At 43.7% G+C, this 17,606-nt stretch overlaps 1 protein-coding gene across 12 annotated transcripts in view; it reads left to right on the top strand.

The window, feature by feature from the left end:
* Positions 1 to 295: 295 nt before the first annotated feature.
* Positions 296 to 17,606, top strand: part of AKAP13 (A-kinase anchoring protein 13) — a 202,008-nt gene continuing 184,697 nt past the window's right edge. For 11 of the 12 annotated variants that reach the window (XM_085588368.1, XM_085588364.1, XM_085588361.1 and 8 more), the window contains exon 1: positions 334 to 441. The gene's annotated coding sequence lies outside the window, so the exon portion shown is untranslated. Of the gene's footprint in view, positions 442 to 17,606 lie in introns of all 12 variants that reach the window. The other variant, XM_085588360.1, reaches the window with a different exon arrangement.

The following is a 17,606-nucleotide window of genomic DNA, read 5'->3' as shown; positions in this document are numbered from 1 at the left end:
GCTCTCTCAGCCCCGCACCACCATGTCCCACGCACGCCGCCGGCTCTCCCGCAGCAGCCCAGCAGCCGGGCCGGGGCACGGGCGGGGCGGCAGCCCCGGGGCAGGGAGCGGGGCTTTCCCCGGCGCTGCCCAGGGCAGGCACGGCCGGACCTCAGCCCACAGAGCGCAGCGCGGCCCCGCACGGCCCCGCACGGCCCCGCACGGCCCGGCCTAGGGCGGCCCCACCGGGGCAGCGCATGCGGGCTGGCCGGGCGGCGCGGCGGCGGCTCAGGTTGCGAGGCGGCAGCCCCCGGCCCTCCTCCTCCTCCTCCTGCTCTCCTTCCTGCCCGCCTCCCCGGGCGGAGAGCACCGGCCCGGCCGCCTCCTCCGCCCCCTCCCCGTCCCCGTCCCCGTCCCTCCCGGCCCCGCTGCCAGGGGCGAAGCCGCCCGCCGGGCCCCGCGGTGAGTTTGCCCCGCCGGAGTTGGGCGAAGCGGGGCGGGGGGAAAGTTTGGGGAGGCCGGCGGAGGGGTGGGCGCTGCCCGGGGCCGGGGGCGTGCGGAGCCCCCCGCCCCTTCCCGCGCCGTCGCACGCTTCCCCCGCCCTTCCCCGTCCTCCATGGGGGTTTTTTTCCTCCGCGCAACTTCGCGTGGAGCCGCTCCGGGCGGTTCCTCTCCTCCGCGTGGCTTTATTCCTTTTCGTTTTCCGGCTCTCGGTAGTTCTTCATTTATTTGGAGCGCTCTCTCGCGCGGCTGCTCCCCGCCGCTATTGTCTGCGGGCCGGGGCCGGGCGCGGTCCCCCCGCAGCCGGGCGGGGGTGGCGGCCCCGCTGTGCCCGGCAGAGCGCCGGGGACACGCACCCGCCCGGCCCCCAGCCTCCCTCCGCTTGAACACTGATACCCTGCTCGGAACCCGCCTCCAGGCTCACCGGCACAACTTTGTGTCTCAGCTCATTGCGCGGAAAGTCACCGCGGGTTCTTAGCTAGAGCCCCCCCGCAACACGCTGCTGTTGGTGGGTGTCACCTTTGGGTCTCGGTGGCCTTTGGTGTCACTTAGAGGGTCATTGCCTCTGTGGGCTCTAATTCATGCTTTCAATCTGTTGCTTGAAAATATAATTATTTTTGTTCTTTCTCAAGTGCAGACCCTTCTGAAGCAAATGAAGGAGTTTCTGGATGAGAATTGCGACATAGTAGTTTTTCTGAACCTGTATACTGTTGGGGTTTATTAATCCACCTTCTGTGACTGTGTTGTAACCACAAGTCATATAGAGGATGGGGATTTGCAGAATCTGATTTTGCTGACCTCTGGAATTGGTTCTGCTCCAGTGTCCTTTACAGGGCTTCATGTTAGCTGGAGATAGTAAATGGGAAAAAAAGTGATTTACAAAAACTTCTTTTCTTTTTTTTTTTTTTTTTAGAGTGCACTGTGCCAATTCTGCTGTGGATGACCAGATAGGGATTCGATAAAGGGATTAGAAATCCTGCACTGCTGTAGGACAGTTGGTCGCTGTGGCTCTCTGTAATCTCCGTCAGCCGTAAAACTTTAGGTACTCATGGAGATATGCGATGCAGTAGAAATATGTAAAGCATGTAGCTTCAGAGCTGAGTTTAGACAGTTGGTCTGAGATCTATGGATGTCTTGTGTACTTGGAGTTTTGGCTAATGTAATCTAATCGGTTTTAAAGGGCCAAGTGACATTATTTCTGTTTGTGGTGACTTCTTTAGTCCCTTGATGGGTGTGTTTCTCATGTTTTGCACGCCCTTGCTGAGCTGTTGTGGAACAGTAAGGGTGAACCAAGTTCCACGTGGGTCCTTGAAGGTAAGATATCATTTGTTGTGGTGTTAGAGGAGGTGTATTTTTATACATAGATACTTTAGCAGTGGGAGTAGATTGATTGTTAACCTCATAACATCCCTGCTGTGGATAGAAATTGCTGTCTGTAATAGAAGGGCATTTACTGTGCTTCGGGACATGGTGACAGTGTCTTGTTTGCACACTTGAAATTGGGTTAGTTTGGGTTTTTTTTGTTTTGTTTGCTTTTTTTACAAGGCTGATAGCAGATTAAGGGTGCATTAGGCAAGGTGACAATTGTCTGGTCGTGCGTTTTCCTTTGGCAGGAGTTCAAGATTGTTGTTCATTTTGTAGGTTGAGCCTCTCCATCGCCGTCTGTCCTTGCAGCGCTGCCTGGTGCTGGACGGACGGGCTAGCCTGGGGCTGTTGCTAGAAGGGTATGGATGTTGGGTTCTGCCAGGCAGACAGGTTTTGTAGGTAGCCTGAATGACGAGTCCCCCGCAGGTAGTGTGGATGAGCTGTGCTGTGTGATGACAGCGTTCCAGCCTGGATTTCTTGCCCAGCTCCGGCGGCCACGGATGGCCGGCATAGCCCGAGAGGTGAGGACATGACGTGTCCGAAGTGAGGGAGTCCAGCCAGGGACTGCAGCCAGAGAGAAAGGCAGGAGCTCGATGTTCCTGATTTACAGCTTCGCTGCATCAAAGGAGGGAAATGCATTTAAGAGCTCAAAGCTTCTCAAAGGAACAGAGCTCTGCCAGGTACTATGTGATGATGGATGTTTTTAAACAGTCTGCGTAGCGCAGCTTTGAGACTCAGGCATATGCAGAACTCACTAATCTCTCAGCAGGATATGCTTGTGAGTAAGCTGTGTTCTGGTCTAGGGTACACTCCTGTGCTAAGAGGAGGATTAAGTACTGTTAAAGGAATCTGGTTATTCTATCCAAAGCATGAATTAAGAACAGCAGTCAATAAATTATCCTAGAGGAAAAAAACATTGGTAGGTTTACTGATGGTGTTCACATGCTCCTGTGTTACAAAAGCAGTGGGGTTCTTTCATATAATTTTCTGTTGGAATATTAAGTCTTAATAAATAGTTGCTTAACAAAAAAGTCGTTAGTAGAAACTGTAGTGCCTGCTGTACCTATTTTCCACTGTTTCCAGGACACCACCATATCAGTTTTCTCTGCCCAGTGGTGATCCACTCGCCAGTAAAACCGACCTTGAAGCAGCTTGGAAGCTTTTCTGCTTATTACTGTAGCTGGTTATCTCTGCAATCTACTTGAGTGCTATTAAATGCTATTTCTATAGGGGTTCCCCACACAGGCAATAAATAGCCTGAAGTCAGCTAAACCACACAGCTGATTGATAGGGAGGAAATATTTGGTTTTGGCTTGTCTCTACTGGTAGAAGGCACTGCTATGAAGTTAAAAACTTGAGGAGAAGGCTGGATAGTCCAGGAGGCCATAAAGGCGTGGTATGGCCTCCCTGTGTGATTGTGGCCCTATGTTTTACCAGTCTCCTGCACAGGGAGTTGGCGTGGTTTCCAGCTGGAGGGTAACTCCTATTTGCAGACACATGAGAGGCTGGATGTGGAAAGCTGGGGAGGAAAACACCTTGCAGCCTCTACCTTGTGATTACTGGTTGCTGTTCAGTGCCAAGTGTTCATGTGCTTGCTTGCATTGATCACCTGTAGGACAGATAAAGGTAATGAGTGATGTCCTGAAGCAGCTGATAGCTCTGGTGTAGAGTCCTTTGCTGCCCTGGGGTTTGCCACAGGGGATATAATCCAGCTGGGAGCCTGGTTTGGGCTGGCGTGTACCACCTGGTCAGTCAAGTCCAGGGAGCCCTGCACCTTTTCCAAAAGAAAACTTGTTTTTAGGGTGTTGGATATAATGCGATTTTTATGAATAGCTTAGTCATGCTTCACTTTTTTTTTCTTCTAAAACAGCTGTCAACAGTCTCACTGTGGGGAGGGAATCAGCCACTCCTTCTACTTACTGAATAGTCAGACACTTCAGCCTGGCATTGCACTTCTTAGTGGCTTTTGGAAACAAAGCCGTGGATGTGGCACAATGGCTTATTTTTATTTATTTATTTATCAAGCCTGCCTTTTTCTATTTGCAAATGACCTTTATGCAGATCTAGAAGGCAAAGCCCATCACTGGGAGTTAGCTGGTTAGTTACTTACAGTTACTGATAAGAAAATATGATGGCAGTGCTCCAGGAAAAGCAGCTATGCTGGGAACTGCTGTACAGATCTTTTTCAGACTGATATACCTCTGTATATTTATGGTGCTTTGTCAGGGAAACAGGGTGACTCCTCTCATAATGTCTGCATGACAAATAAGCTGTGACGCCACAAATCCTGTAAAGAGTTTACTGTCCTCCTAGAGACGGCTGGTGGAGACATGCAGTAGGTAAAAGTTTCAGTGTCATGCTAAACTTGAACTGCAATTTTGTCATCTCATTTCTTGTGTGTGTTGGCGTAGCATAAGCAGCTTCTTCCAGTTCCCCAGCTGGGCCGTACTGGGGTTTTTGGGTCTGTTCAGCAAACCAGACTGGGAAATGGATCCCAGCTAAGAATACGTTATTGTTTTTTGTTATACAATTCATAACTTGTGTCAGTTAAGAAAAAAAGTTCATTCTGTACCTGTATCAGTTACCTGACTTGTCTTCCTTTGTGTTATCACAAGCAGCTGCTGTGGCAGAGGGTTGGATGCTTTCACCAGGAGAAACCTAAGCTCTTAGAAGTGCTTTTCCATTTGCAAATAAGGCATTTGGCTGTGGTGCCCATCCCTTTTTTATAGCATCAGAAGACAGCATGGGAGATAGATGTTTCTGAGATAAGCCAGTGAGCTAAAAGTCAAAGTGTTTAATTTTTATGTTCTGTAAGACAGCAGTTCAAGAGCAAAGAGAAATCACTGCAAAATAGGTTCTGCCATTTTAATAATGTTCTTTAAAATTTTCTTTATAACCATTTTGGATAGGTTGCTAGGTTTTTGAGAAACAGGGCAAGAAAGTGCAATCACGAATATTTTTAAGTAGTCAACAGTCCTTAAATGTACAAAGTGTGATACCTTGGAAAAAGTAAGCTTTTGTTCTGTTGTAGCTGAAATGGAACACATGTTGTGACATGGTCAGGCAGTCTAGCAAGCCTGTTTTATATATATTGAGACGAAACTTACAAATCTGATGCTGAAGAGTTTATTGGATGGTTTGTAATATGCGTGAGAAAAAGGTTCTTTGTTGGCATAGCAATGAAGTTCTCACAGTCCAAATGCTCAAATATTTAATCTGGGATTGGAGAAAACTTAAAGAAAAATTATCCCCGAAACTACTGTCAGCACCTTCTACAGCACTTGTGCTGAGGGCTTGAAATACAGTATATTCCAAGCATGTTTTGGGTGTGAGGTTGGGTTTGGTGCCTCTGGGTGAGGTCTGTTTGGTGTGGGTCTTGGGGGCTTCCATGGTTGGGGGAGGATCTTGGCTGTGGCCCTGGCTACAGAATCCAGAATGGTGCTTCTTCACCAGTGAACTCATAACTCTGTAGCTCAGGTTCTTCTGCCAAAGTTAGATCTCCTGGACCCCTTGGATTTTTCTTGAAAATCTCTTTCCCCTTATAAAGGCTGTGAATTGACTTTTATATTCAAAATGATCCAATCTCTTCAGTCATATTTTTCTTTTTTTTTTTTTTCTCTTTTTTTATTTTTGTGATTCTGTAAGTTGTTCATAATAAATAATTTTCCTGTTTGGCTGCTCTTGTCTTTCCAAAACTGGTCACAGTATTTTATTTGGTCAATGTGGCAACGGAACTGTCACAGTTTTCTTGTAGGTTTTATCTTTCCATGGTCACTTTTTGATTTCCTTGAAAATCATGGGGTGGAGACTGATTGCTCATTGGAGCCTGTGGAGCTGCTCTTCTGAGATGATATTTAAAATGTATGAGTACAGGTAGTTGCAAGTAATCCATTGTGTCTTTGTTTCAAGCACTTGTGAAATTTTCTAATAGACTATGCAAAATTTGCCACAACTTCTGCTTCTAATCTCTTTTTTTATTTTTTGACTGCTTTCAGGTGGCTATCTAACTTTCCCGTTAGTCTCGTTGCTGAACTGTTTTTACTTTAATGTTACATTTGCAAAATACACAGTGAGAGATCTCCCCAAATTGTTTTTTAATGTGAGATGTTATTTACAGTGTGACAGCACTGCTGAGATTAGCCTTATCCACTCTAAAAGGAAGAATTTAAGGATTTTCTTCTGTAGCAGCTCCTTCAGGTTTTATTTCTGAGAGCAAGGGAAAAGAAAATAAGAAATGAATTATTCATTTTAAAATGAGGCTGAATTTTGGTGAAACTTTTTCTCTGTGAGTATGATTTAAGGCGGCCAACTTAAAGGTCATTTGATTATGATGATCAAAACTTTGTGTGGAGAGAAATTGCCCCATGTGTCATGTTTGAGTCTTCTGTGCTTTTTATCACCCATGACTAATGCAAACTGGAGCAGCAAGTTATGTTAAAATCTGTGACATATTTGTATCTTCATCTAAACCGTATCTGAGGTTTCTGGCAAAATTACTTGGGAAAGTAAATCTTTTTCCCAGTGTGTCTCTGCCCTCAGTGGTGTAACTGTTCTGTAAATCTGAGTGCTGCACTTAGTAAAACCATTACAAACAAAGATTCTGGCACGGAGCAGTTGTAAACCAGACTGTCTTCAGATCAGACTCCTGACTCACCCATTCATGTGTCACGCATGGGTGCTGGCCGAGCCGTCGTGTTCTTGCAGGTATCCCTGCCTCTAGTGGAGGGAAGGCTGGAGTGGGAGTGGGAGTGTGCACAGCAGTTTAAAACGTCCTGCTGGAAGTTCTTTCTGAGGGTGGGTTTGCCCAGAAGATCCTTTTACCGTGTGCCTGATGCTGCTCTGTTCTGCCACTTTTTAGGGATGCGCAGAGTGGCTGCTTGTGTGAAGTCTCTCTCTTCAGGGCAACAATACAGAAAGCTGTGCTGGCTCAGACCATGGTTTGTCTGGCCTTGTTTCCTGCCCCATGGTGTTGGTTGTGGGTTCTTGAGGAGGTGTGAGAGCAAGAAAAGTCCACACCAGTGACTGGGCACAGTGGGGTTCAATACCAGGATGTGTGGCACATTCAGCTTCCTAGCATGTGTGACTGTCAACACCCTGCCAAATCTTGAAACTTGTTGTCAGTAGGAAAAGAGGGGAAAATAAGGAATGGTGGGAGTGAGATTGCTGAAGTGAATGAGTCTTGGTCACTTTACACATGCTGTTTTCCCTCCTGAGTTTCCTCTGGGATGCTTAAGCCTTTGGTCCCATAATAGCAGTGGGACAATGAATGCTTGGATGAAGGAAGCAGGTGTTAAAGGAAGGGGGGGAAGTGATTTATTTTGAGGGGAAGGGGAGGACAGGATGGCCATATTTGCCTCTTATACAGACTGATTTCTTTTGGCTCATGAGCCTTGTGCACAGCATGCTTCCTAATTGCTGAACCCACGAATAAGATGGAAGCAAAACTGGGACTTGCTTCTTTATTTTTTGAGTTGATATCACTTAGTGAGTCAGCTGAGGAGTGAGGTTTGCATGATGTACCTCTGGTGTTACGTGATGAATTCTGTTGTTTTCTTCCCTGTTACCATAAACCTTTCACTGCAGCAGCAAGGCTGCAGTGCTGACAGCACTGGACGTCTTTAAATCTGCACTTTGTACTTGGGAGTGCTGGTTTTTAATTGTTTAAAACCAAACTGGAGCTGATTGGGTTTACATGTGGCCTAGATGAAAACAGTTTCTGTAGTGTGATTGAAGGTCTTTGAGTTGGTGCAGAGGATGATTCTGAAATAAAGTAAAACAGGCTGCTTCAGATGTAGCAGATGTGCTTGCATCCGTAGCCCAAAGATTTCCCATCCTGGGACTCATGACAACACTCCCATTTCAATGGGGTTTTCAGCCTGTGCAGGAACCTCTCTTGAGCATGGGAGTCAGTTTTTCCATCACTGAGTGTTTTGCAGCCACTCCACCCATTTTTATGATGAGTGATCATCAGCGAAGAGCACAGTGGAACATAAGAGGTGGTGAGCAAACCTTTTGTTACATTAAATGTAAATGTTTATAGTTTCTCTTCTCCTAGCAGCTGCAGAGAAAGTAGGTTGTCTCAGCTGGGTATAGAAATAAAGACTAAACCCTTTTTATATGTACTGTCATAAAAGAAGGCCTTGTGTAATAAACATTCATTTCACAAGGTCCAGGTGTCTCTTTATGCTTTTGTGTGATTCAAGGCAAAAGGTTGCTGCACATGTTTGTTAACTGCAGGTTTTTCTCTATTGTGGTGCAGATGCCAACAGGAAAATACACATTTGTCCTCAGACCCATTGTGGGAGAATGCTGGGGGTTATGTTGGTACCCACTGTGTGGCTGCGTTTGAGTTCTGGTGGCTCCTGCTGAGGTGGGCAGCAGGAGTGTGAATCCATTTGTGCAGTGGGGGCTTGGGAGTCTTCAAACTTTGGAGCTGCTTTTCCACCCTGGCTAGAACTACTAATTAATTTTGGAAGAGTCTTTTGGTTATGTAGCCTGAAGAAGAGTTTGTGTGTAGCATGGAGACTGAGATCTGAGCACTTAACTAGCAGAAAATGCTTTTAACTATAAAAGCATCATAAAAGTGTTTCCTTGAGTGGGTGCCTTTCTTGTCCTTCTGTAAGATGCTGATGGGAGTGGGGTGAGGAGAGCAGGTTTTTTGAGAGCTGTCCCACAGTGAAAACAGGGCTTTGATCCTTGTTTTCATGGGCAGTGTATTAAGCTAGAAAAAGAAGTAGACCGTTGCATGAAGAGTTTACAAGTTGCTACTGTGGATAATAAATATGTTTGCATGGATGTTAAGAGGATTAATTTTTGTGACGTCATTGAAAGTGGGAGAATTAAAGAAGTACTTAAGTGCTAACTGGATTCGTGTCTCGTAGGTCTTGTAAATGTCTTTCTCCCTCCTTCCAGTCAGTTTTAAATTGTATTTGTTATGGGTAAGTTTCAAGTTGTGTTTGTTATTGGTATGAAATTTACCTGTCAGTCCCATACTTCTTTTTTCTGTGTTCTGAGAATTTTGCAATTTACCTATGGGCAATAAGGTGGTAAAATGTATTTTCAGATGGCATTTCAGAAGGAGAGGTACTCTGCTGAATGGGATGTGCTTCCTTCTACAGCTTCCTTCTACTTAAACTGCAGGGTTTAGTGCTTAGACCTCCCTAGTTTTTCCTTTATCAGATTAGCTAGGATTTTGGCAGGACTTTGTGCTGCTTTTTCTTAGCCAATCGACTTGCATGTGAGTGTTCAGTAACTTTCTTGCTTTATAATCTCAAAGTTCAGAAGTCATCGAGTTCCTTGAGACTAATAAGAGATCCTATCCCCAGCAACACCTTATGGCAGGCAGAGAACACACTTGAGTATGTGGAGAGCAAGTTTTGAAATGAAAATTCAAAACTACTTGAGGAAGATGGAGGACCTGTAGCAAGGAAAGTGCTTGGAAATGTATACATCTTCTTGAAACTACAAAACGTGAATTTGCTTTTTACCTTTTCTTTCCTGGATTATTTGCAGGTCCCATCCCCTCAGTGATATCAGCTCATACTGTGAGATGGCAGACAAATGGCAGTCAAGCAGTTACTGTACAATTGCATTATATAAAAAGATTAAGCATTGTGATAAAATGTATCAAGTGAGTATAAACTTAAGATTTTTAATACTTGGCTTAGAGTAGTCCTGATTTTCCCACCTCTCTCTTCACCCTGCAACTAATTAGTAAAATCTTCACTGATTTTTACTACAAATCTAGTCTGATCAGTGCTACTAATATTAATTAAGAAAGAATAATGCCATTTGCGTGAATACCTGTGTGTATTTATGCTTTGGGTTTGTTATATCTCGGCCAAAAGAAACATGGAGCATTTTGGAGGAAACATGCTCTAAGTCTTGTTGGAAGTTTTTCTTTGAATAAGTACATCACTTGGTGTTTGCCGTGAAGGAAATAAATTTTTTCCTTGCAGAGTTTTTTTTTGATTCTTAGATAAGTCTGAGTCTGAGCCACTGGATATTTTGGGGATAGAGACTTGTTTTAACATTTGGTGGAAGGTGACTGAGGATCAGGAGCTGTTGTAGTGTGGTTCTGTTAATGTGGCTGTGATGCTCAGCAGAGCAGTGTTTTAAATTCCCACACAAGGCATGTACAACTCTGTCTACTTGAGACCTTGTTACTTCTGGCTGGTTGGGGGGGAAAAATATGCCCATGATGGAGAGGAGAGAAAGAACTGTTGGATTGCTGCTAGATGAAAGCCTAACAGCAGTGGGCAATTTGGGAATACAGCCGAGCTGGAATGCAGGGTCAGGCTCTGTGAGTGTGCCTTCCAGCCAGGGAGGGTGGCAGGGTGGCAGTGGCAGGGACCACCCTGCGTGTTGGGAACCAATTGTCACCCCTGCTTCGTGCTCAGCTTCGAGCTGTCCCCTGTTGAAGAGCAGCCTGCTGGGTGTGCACTGGGCACTCAGCAGCATGCTGTGAGGAGACAGGACTAATCCTGGTTTTTGCCTTCTCTGTGACTTAAGCAAACTTGAATTCACTGCTTAGTGCAGGATGCTGAACCCCTGGTGCTTGATGTGCCATGTTCTCCTTGGTCAGTGTCCTTGTCCTGCCAAGGAGCAGAGGCAGGATCAGAACACACACTCATTTCTCTTTGCCTCTTTAAATTATCTGTGTTAACTCTCTGATGTCTGTTATTTAGAAAATAAATTTCGGCTCGTACATCCAACCAGGAAAGCGCTTATATATCCAGCAGCCAGGAAATTGAATGAGTCCTGATCTATTCTTAATTTCTTGTGTTTCCTGTGGTTTTATTGTTTGTGTTACCAGCCCTAATATTTACATGCTTTTGAATGAGCTTTTCTTTTTTTGGAAGATAGTGCTTTGTTTGTATGCCTTGCAAAACAGGTTCTTCCATTTTTTTTTTCAAATAACCAAACAACTTAATTTCTGAAAGGAGTAGGAGGAAAAAAAAAAAAAAAGGAAGATTATAAGAATCACCAAAGGGAGTTATCTAAGAATAGATTTTTTTTTTGGTTTACGAGATGCTAAGACTCATTCTAAACTTCCATCTATCCCTCCAAATGTCCTTGGGCTCTTTAAGAGCTTTGTAAAACTTGTTGCATATGAAATTAAGTGCTTGTGGGTGCTTTATCTGAATAGCAGATACGTTTACAGTTGACATTTTAAATGCAAAGGTGCTTCCATGAAAAATGCTTGTAAGAACAAAGCCGTAGTTCCCACTGAAACCCCAAAGACATAGGAAGACAAGTTGGTGGAGTCTGCTGTGTTAATGTTTAAAAGTAGTGCTGGTGACTGTTGTTTATCTATGTGTCTCTGGAAACTGATGTAGTGCTTTTTTTTCTACAAAGTAAGGAATATGTCATAGTTAAACTCCCTGCCTTTCTTCTGGATATGGAGGACTGATAGAGCTGATGTTCTTTAGGGGATGTGTCCCTTGGTACATCAGCTGGCTGCCTTTTCCATGGATGTTTGCTTTCCTTTAGTAATCCTTTAGGAACTAATTTGAAATAGCCAAATTTTTAAAAAATAGTGTTCTCCATGGAATCTGTGATCAGCCTTTATTTGCAGGTGTTACTGTTGTGTGTTGAATTTCCAACTAATCTTCAGATATTTATTTCTTTCAAAAAATAAGACAGAACTTCAGACCTTTTTCTTTCAAATCTCTTCTGCCTGCCATGGATAAAACCTAGTTGCACATTGATGAATAGTGGCTGGGAAGGCTGTCTGGTTCTGCAACAGGATCAATAAATAGCATTAGTCTGGTTTACTTTGGGAAGGAAGGTGTCCCGTTGTGGCAGTGGCAGGAGGGGAGCCTTGCACTCACTCCCAGTAAAGTTGCCCTGTCTGGGCAATGTTCACCAGCACGAAACTCTGAGAAACATGATACAGTGTCTCTGCTGAGATACAGAACCCCTTTGAAAACTCCAGAAAGTACTGACATTTATAGAAATGGGTAATACTGGCCTTTTTATTTTCTCTATCCCTCTACTGTCAGCTCAGAGAGAACTTGGAGTATCATAATATGGTGTGAAAACGGTTTCCCCCATCACCCTCCCTGTCATTTGCTGCAGGGAGCACCTTGGGACATGCAGAGCACATTGCTGCATGTGGTCCATGTCTAACACTCCTGTGTGTTCAGGTGGATGGGCCAGCACTTGGAGTAGCTGTTCTGGTTACCAGACTGGATCTGGCAGCTCATTATCAAACATGTTGGGTCTCAGGATTGAGGTTTGGATGAATGCCTCTGAAATGCAGCCTTCCACCAAGGATATTTTCAGGTTTGGTCTTTGGAGCATTTGGTTTGTGGCACAGTTGCTGAAGGAGAAGCTCTCCTCTCTGCTAGATCAAAAATCTGTTTATTTTGGAAAATGGAAAGAAAATGTCCAGGTTGTTCAGGGGTGGCACAGTTAATAATTTCTGACACCCCAGAAGCAATCATGTGTGCAAAAGGGCAATGGCTGGTAATTACCCCAATGCAGATGAGACTTGGGATACTTGTGTCCTGTTTCATTGGCAAAATGAAACCAGATAAAGTTTCAGAACTGGAATAAAAAAAGTTTAATTTTCACCCTTTTAATGAAGATGATGATAAAACTTTGGCTGTGTGTTTTTTTTTCCTTTCCTAAGCTGCTTGTGGCATGGTTATTGCTGGATGTTGTGAAATGTAAATAACACCAAGGTAGTGAACTCAGCATCCCCTGCTCCTTGGCAGCGTTGGTGAATGGAAACATCTGTCCAGGGCCTCTCTGCTTCCCTTCCCTCACACAGCTCCTGCTTCCAGCACAGTGCTGCAGAACGTGCTGCAAAGTCCTGCAAGCCCTCTCCTTAACTCTGCACCGCACAAAATGGAGGAAAATCGAGAGGGTAAAGGCAGTGAGGAATGTTTTTTCCCATAGTGGATATTTCAGTGCAAGTCATTCAGATTTCTGGTGTTCTGATGCCAGCCTGTGACATGGCACAGACCTGAGCTCGTACTCTTCGCACAGTCCAGCTCCTCTGGTGTGTGCATTTCACTCTCAAATCACTCACTTGGCAAATGCTTAAATATTTCCTGTCTCTCCTATTGAGATTATACATACAGGCTGTGGCAGGGTGTCCTTTAGCTTCACTAAAAAGGATTTGTGGGTTTGCAGGCGTGGGGATGGGTGATAGGGGATGAACTATTTTTTTACTTCTTAAAGAGGAGTAGGAGGCGAGGGGACAACCCAAAACTGCAGCCAGAAGGAGGGTGGGAAACCACCCTGGTAGTTCACTTGGAGTTTCCTCTTGAGCTTGGGTGGGAGATCTTACTAGGTTTTCACTTTGTGGCCATAAAAAAAAAAAATGCAAACAAAACCCCAAAACCTAAGTAACCATGCAAATAATGCAGGAAATACGTAGTGAATGTTTTGTGATTGGGAGAGATAGTAACTGAGGTTTCTGAGCTTTAGGTTGGCTACAGGATGTAAATACTGCTTGTGTTGATGTGGGTGGCTGTTGTGGACCAGGTTCATTGACAGTTTGGACTCTAAAACTTACTCTGTAAATTTCAGACAGTGATTTGAAGTTGTTTTCATTTCAGCTAGAGAAATTGTTAATTTTGTCCTGTTGGTGGAACATGAAATTGAGATGTTGTCCTTACGAGGTGTTTTCATGGTGATTTTTATTTTAAATTTATTTTTTTATTTTGTAATCATAAATTGGGAGGAATGCATGGGAGAAGAAAAGGGATGCTCTTGTTCATTTTTTAATGTAGGAATACCAGCTGTTTTTCTCCCCACTCTCTCTCCTTGTGTGAGTGGTGAAAAAGAAGTGTCTGTTTTTAAATAGATCAAACATCTTTCTAGCACATAACATTGGTTTGAGGTGAGGCTGCATGGCGGGTTTTGGTGGTTTAGGGATATATTCCGTGAATTAATACAGCCATCTGTGGTGCATTTATGAAAGCTTTTTTTTTTTTTAAGCTTTCTGTGTTTTTTTCCTTTGCTGTCAATATATAAAAAATTATTTCTTTAAGGGAAACCTTAACTGTGTTAGCCAGGGGCTAGTTCTGCATGCAGTATATCCCGTTCTGAAAAAAAAATGGGTTATTCTTAACATAAATTACATACTCAGAATTAAGTAAGTTTAAAATTACAGTGAAGACAGGCTAATAAGGGTTTTACTCTGCTGAGGAATTTGACTTAAAGCTTGCATTGGAGCCTGAAGTTGAATTTGCCAATCCAGCTGAAGTGTAAAATGCCTTCCAGTCTCAACTGGAGTAAGCTAATGCAGAGTTTTAAATGAATTATGTTTTTTTCCTCTTATTTTCATTGGACAGATTTATAAAGAATTATTCTGATGATTTTGTTTTCCCCTCTGAGTACTTCCAAAAGCTAACACAAAGCATCATTGCATAATGGAGGGGTGGACAGCAGAATGCTTCTGTGATCTCCAGTGTTGCTTCAGGATTTCTAGTTCTGTAAATAATTGCTCAAGGCAAAGGTACACTAATATTATTTGATGAACAGGAAGTCTGCAAATAGCCATGGTATTTTGCCATCATTACATTTGCAGTGGTGCAGGTGTTGAGCCTTACCTATAGCCAGGAAAACTAGTGCCTCAAATAGATTTGTAAGAACATGTGGGTGAGGAGATGGGATGTTGATCTAAATTTAAAGGATTGAAAAACATAAGAAAGTTTCAGGAGATGTGTTGGTGATGGCCCTGCTACATTGCCTTGGCTTTGTAACAACAAAACAAAACCATCCGAACCCCATTTCTTCAGAAATGGCAAGATATTCTTAGGTTTTATTTGTTTTTAATGGATTATGGTTGTCTTAGATTGATGTGCTGCTGGTTCTGCTCAGGGCTCACTGGTATTTGTTACTGTGGTTGTTTTGCCTCATGCTTCTCACACCCAAATCTTTCCTTAGCTCATTTGATGTAAAAATCCTTTTCTTGGCTGTGTTGGTGACCAGAGCAGCTGAGTGTGAATCTTGAGCAGCTGGTTAGGTGACACTCCATGTCTCCTCCAGACAGTGAGAGTGTTCAAGCACTTCATTAATACTTAACTTGAGCTGTCTCAATGAGATGGCTGAAGGAAATTAAATACTGTCATTAAAATAATGCTGCCAGAAATGCCTGGAACCAGCTATATTGGGAGCCTGGCTCATCTGCCCTTGCTCTGGGAGCATGGATGGATGCAGTGGGAGGGTATGCTGTTTTTTTCTTTCCACAGCTTCACGACCTTGTATCACCAGCCCATGCATTCATTTGGGAGCAGACTGATGTAGGAGAGACTGAAGGATGATATGCAGATGGGAATGTTTCTGAGGGTGATGCTTATTGCTGAAATGGTCTTGGAGTAGTTATTTTGAGAGAAAATCTTGGCTCATGTTCAAGGAGCTGAACTACCAAGAGCAGCCTGCGAGGTGGAAGAAAAAGGGATGGGGAGCAAGGAAGCAGGTGGTGAGAGGATGTATGTAGCAGAGAAGTGAAGGAGCACTCGTGTTATCTCTTCCAAGCCCTCTGCTTTTCCTCCCTCTAGAGATGGCCATTATTTCAAGTGGGCCCTGAGGTTTGGAAAAAAGGTTTGGGGTGTGTGTGAGCAGCAAGTATTGAGAAAATTGCTGTGCTGTGTGTAAACCTAGCATGGAAATTTGTAACTGAGATGCACGGTGATGTCTTTGCTTGATTTTGGCTATGAAGCAAAGTACTTGGTGCCAGTCCAAATGGACTGGTATAGAAGTAAATAAATACTTGTAAAAGATTGTCTCTATCTTGCTTAGTACTGTTCCTGAGTGTTTCAGTTTCAGATGTTCTTGAAGAAATTGCTCGTTCTTAGTCTAAAATGCAGCACTTAAGATATTTAGACAGAAGTGGTGCTGCCTCTCCAGACAGGAATTTTTGTATAAATGTTTAAAGTGTCCAGTTAATCTGGCAGGATTGTGACCAAGGCACGGTACAGTGCTTGTGTGCATTTACACTGTAATTATGAATGGTTTGTGGTGTGAGACAGTGTGATGGCTTCAGTGCTGCCTCTTTGTTATAAATACAGCATCTTCTGGGCTGTTGTTTAAAGACTCCTTTGGAAGCCTGATTTAGTAGTTGAGCTGAGTGAATAATTCAAAACCTTTTTATCAAGTTCTTGTTTAAATTCTTAAATGAGCTCACCATAATCTTTTTATGTACCCCTCCTGCATGTGTCATACAAATATTAGAATAATTGAGTTTTACTAGAGCAAATATTTCTGTGAAGCAAATTTTTAGAGCTTGATGTATGATTGTTTATGGAAAGGGGAATGTTAAAATCTCACACACCAGTGCCTATGCCAGAAACTTGTGCTGGCTTACTTAGGAAAAGGGTGGGGGGTGAGACCCTTGGCTTTGTTGGAGCAATCCTAACTGAGCTGGTTTGTCAGATTGACTTGTTTGCAGTTTAAAAACTGAACACTTGTATTTCAAGGAATTTCAGCTATATCTCTCTTACAGGCCATTCTACAAACAGTAGCAGTACTTAGTTTAATATACTAGCTTTTTTTTCCCAGGAAAGTACTATTTTGGCTCTTTTTCCTTTTCTCACCCCTTTACATGAGATGAACTAGCACATTTGTAATGCCTCTGCTTAGCATCACTGAGTAGCTTAACAAAGGGATGCAGATGAGAGAAAATCCATAGTTACCTTCCAGGTTTCATCATTCCTTGGCTTGAAGTTCAGTCCAGGCTGGAGGAGAGCCTTGCAGATAGGTAATTTGAGCGGATTTAGTATGCCTACTCACATGTATTAATGTTTGCAGACTTGCTGGTGAAAGCTCATTAGTGTTAAGTCACTTCTGAGTACTGATGGTCTTTAAAAGGCAAATGAAAGCCTTGCAACCAGGCTGTCTGCAGAACTGGCATCCATTTGTCCTCTGCTTCTGAAGAAAAATGGAAGACTGAAAAATCTAAAGCCAGCTCAAGAAGCAGGAATTGAGGATTAGTCAGAGAGCTGGGAGATGCTGTTTTCTCAGTGGAGAATTGTTGCTTAATTGGTTACAAGAATTTAGTCAAGGCTGTTTATGCTGTTTGCAGACAAATCTCCTCCTGTGCATGCTCTGGCAGTCCTCTAACCTTCCTGGCACTGCAGTGTGTGCTTGGAGATGAGATGGAAAATCCTTTCTCTTGCAGTGCATCATGCGTTTGCAAAGTCTGATTTGAATGTGCAGGGTTTGCTCTCCGAATTTTGGATTTCTTTGCTGACTTTTCTCTCTAAACACTGCTGCAGCCACCTTTAACAACCACTAGTAATGCCCCATGCCCCTTGCAATGTGTGCAGAAATCTGGAATTGCAGACTTGTGTGACAATGAAACTACTATTGAAACTTTCCATTGCCTTCAGTCACAGCTAGTCCAAGTGTAATTACTGACAGTACAGATGCTAGAAACTGGGCATCTGTATATCCATACCCAGGCCCGTGAGAAACATAAGGTGGTCTTTAAAAGTAGGAACTTTTAGGTTTTGGGGTTATTAAAAAAAAAAACCCAAACTGACCTCCAAACCCTGGCATCATCACAACAACCAGCTTTGACTTTGCAGAAGGACCCGAGTAAGCCTGTTCTTTTTTTGGCTTTCCTGAAATTGTTATATGTGTAGAGTCATATTTTCACTGAACAAAATGAGTTGTATCCAGCACTGTACCAGTGGGCCTGGGCTCTGGTTGTGGTGTTCCTGTAGTCTGTCAGCTTGAGTGGGAGGAAGAGTGTTCAGACTTGGTCTGACTCCCTTGCATCACCTGTAACATTGCTGCACTTG

Source organism: Lonchura striata, chromosome 10 (assembly GCF_050655825.1).
Source record: "Lonchura striata isolate lonStrDom1 chromosome 10, ASM5065582v1, whole genome shotgun sequence".
NCBI lineage: Eukaryota > Metazoa > Chordata > Aves > Passeriformes > Estrildidae > Lonchura > Lonchura striata.
The sequence above is the reverse complement of the archived record's forward strand: the minus strand, read 5'-3'. Positions and strand labels throughout refer to the sequence as shown.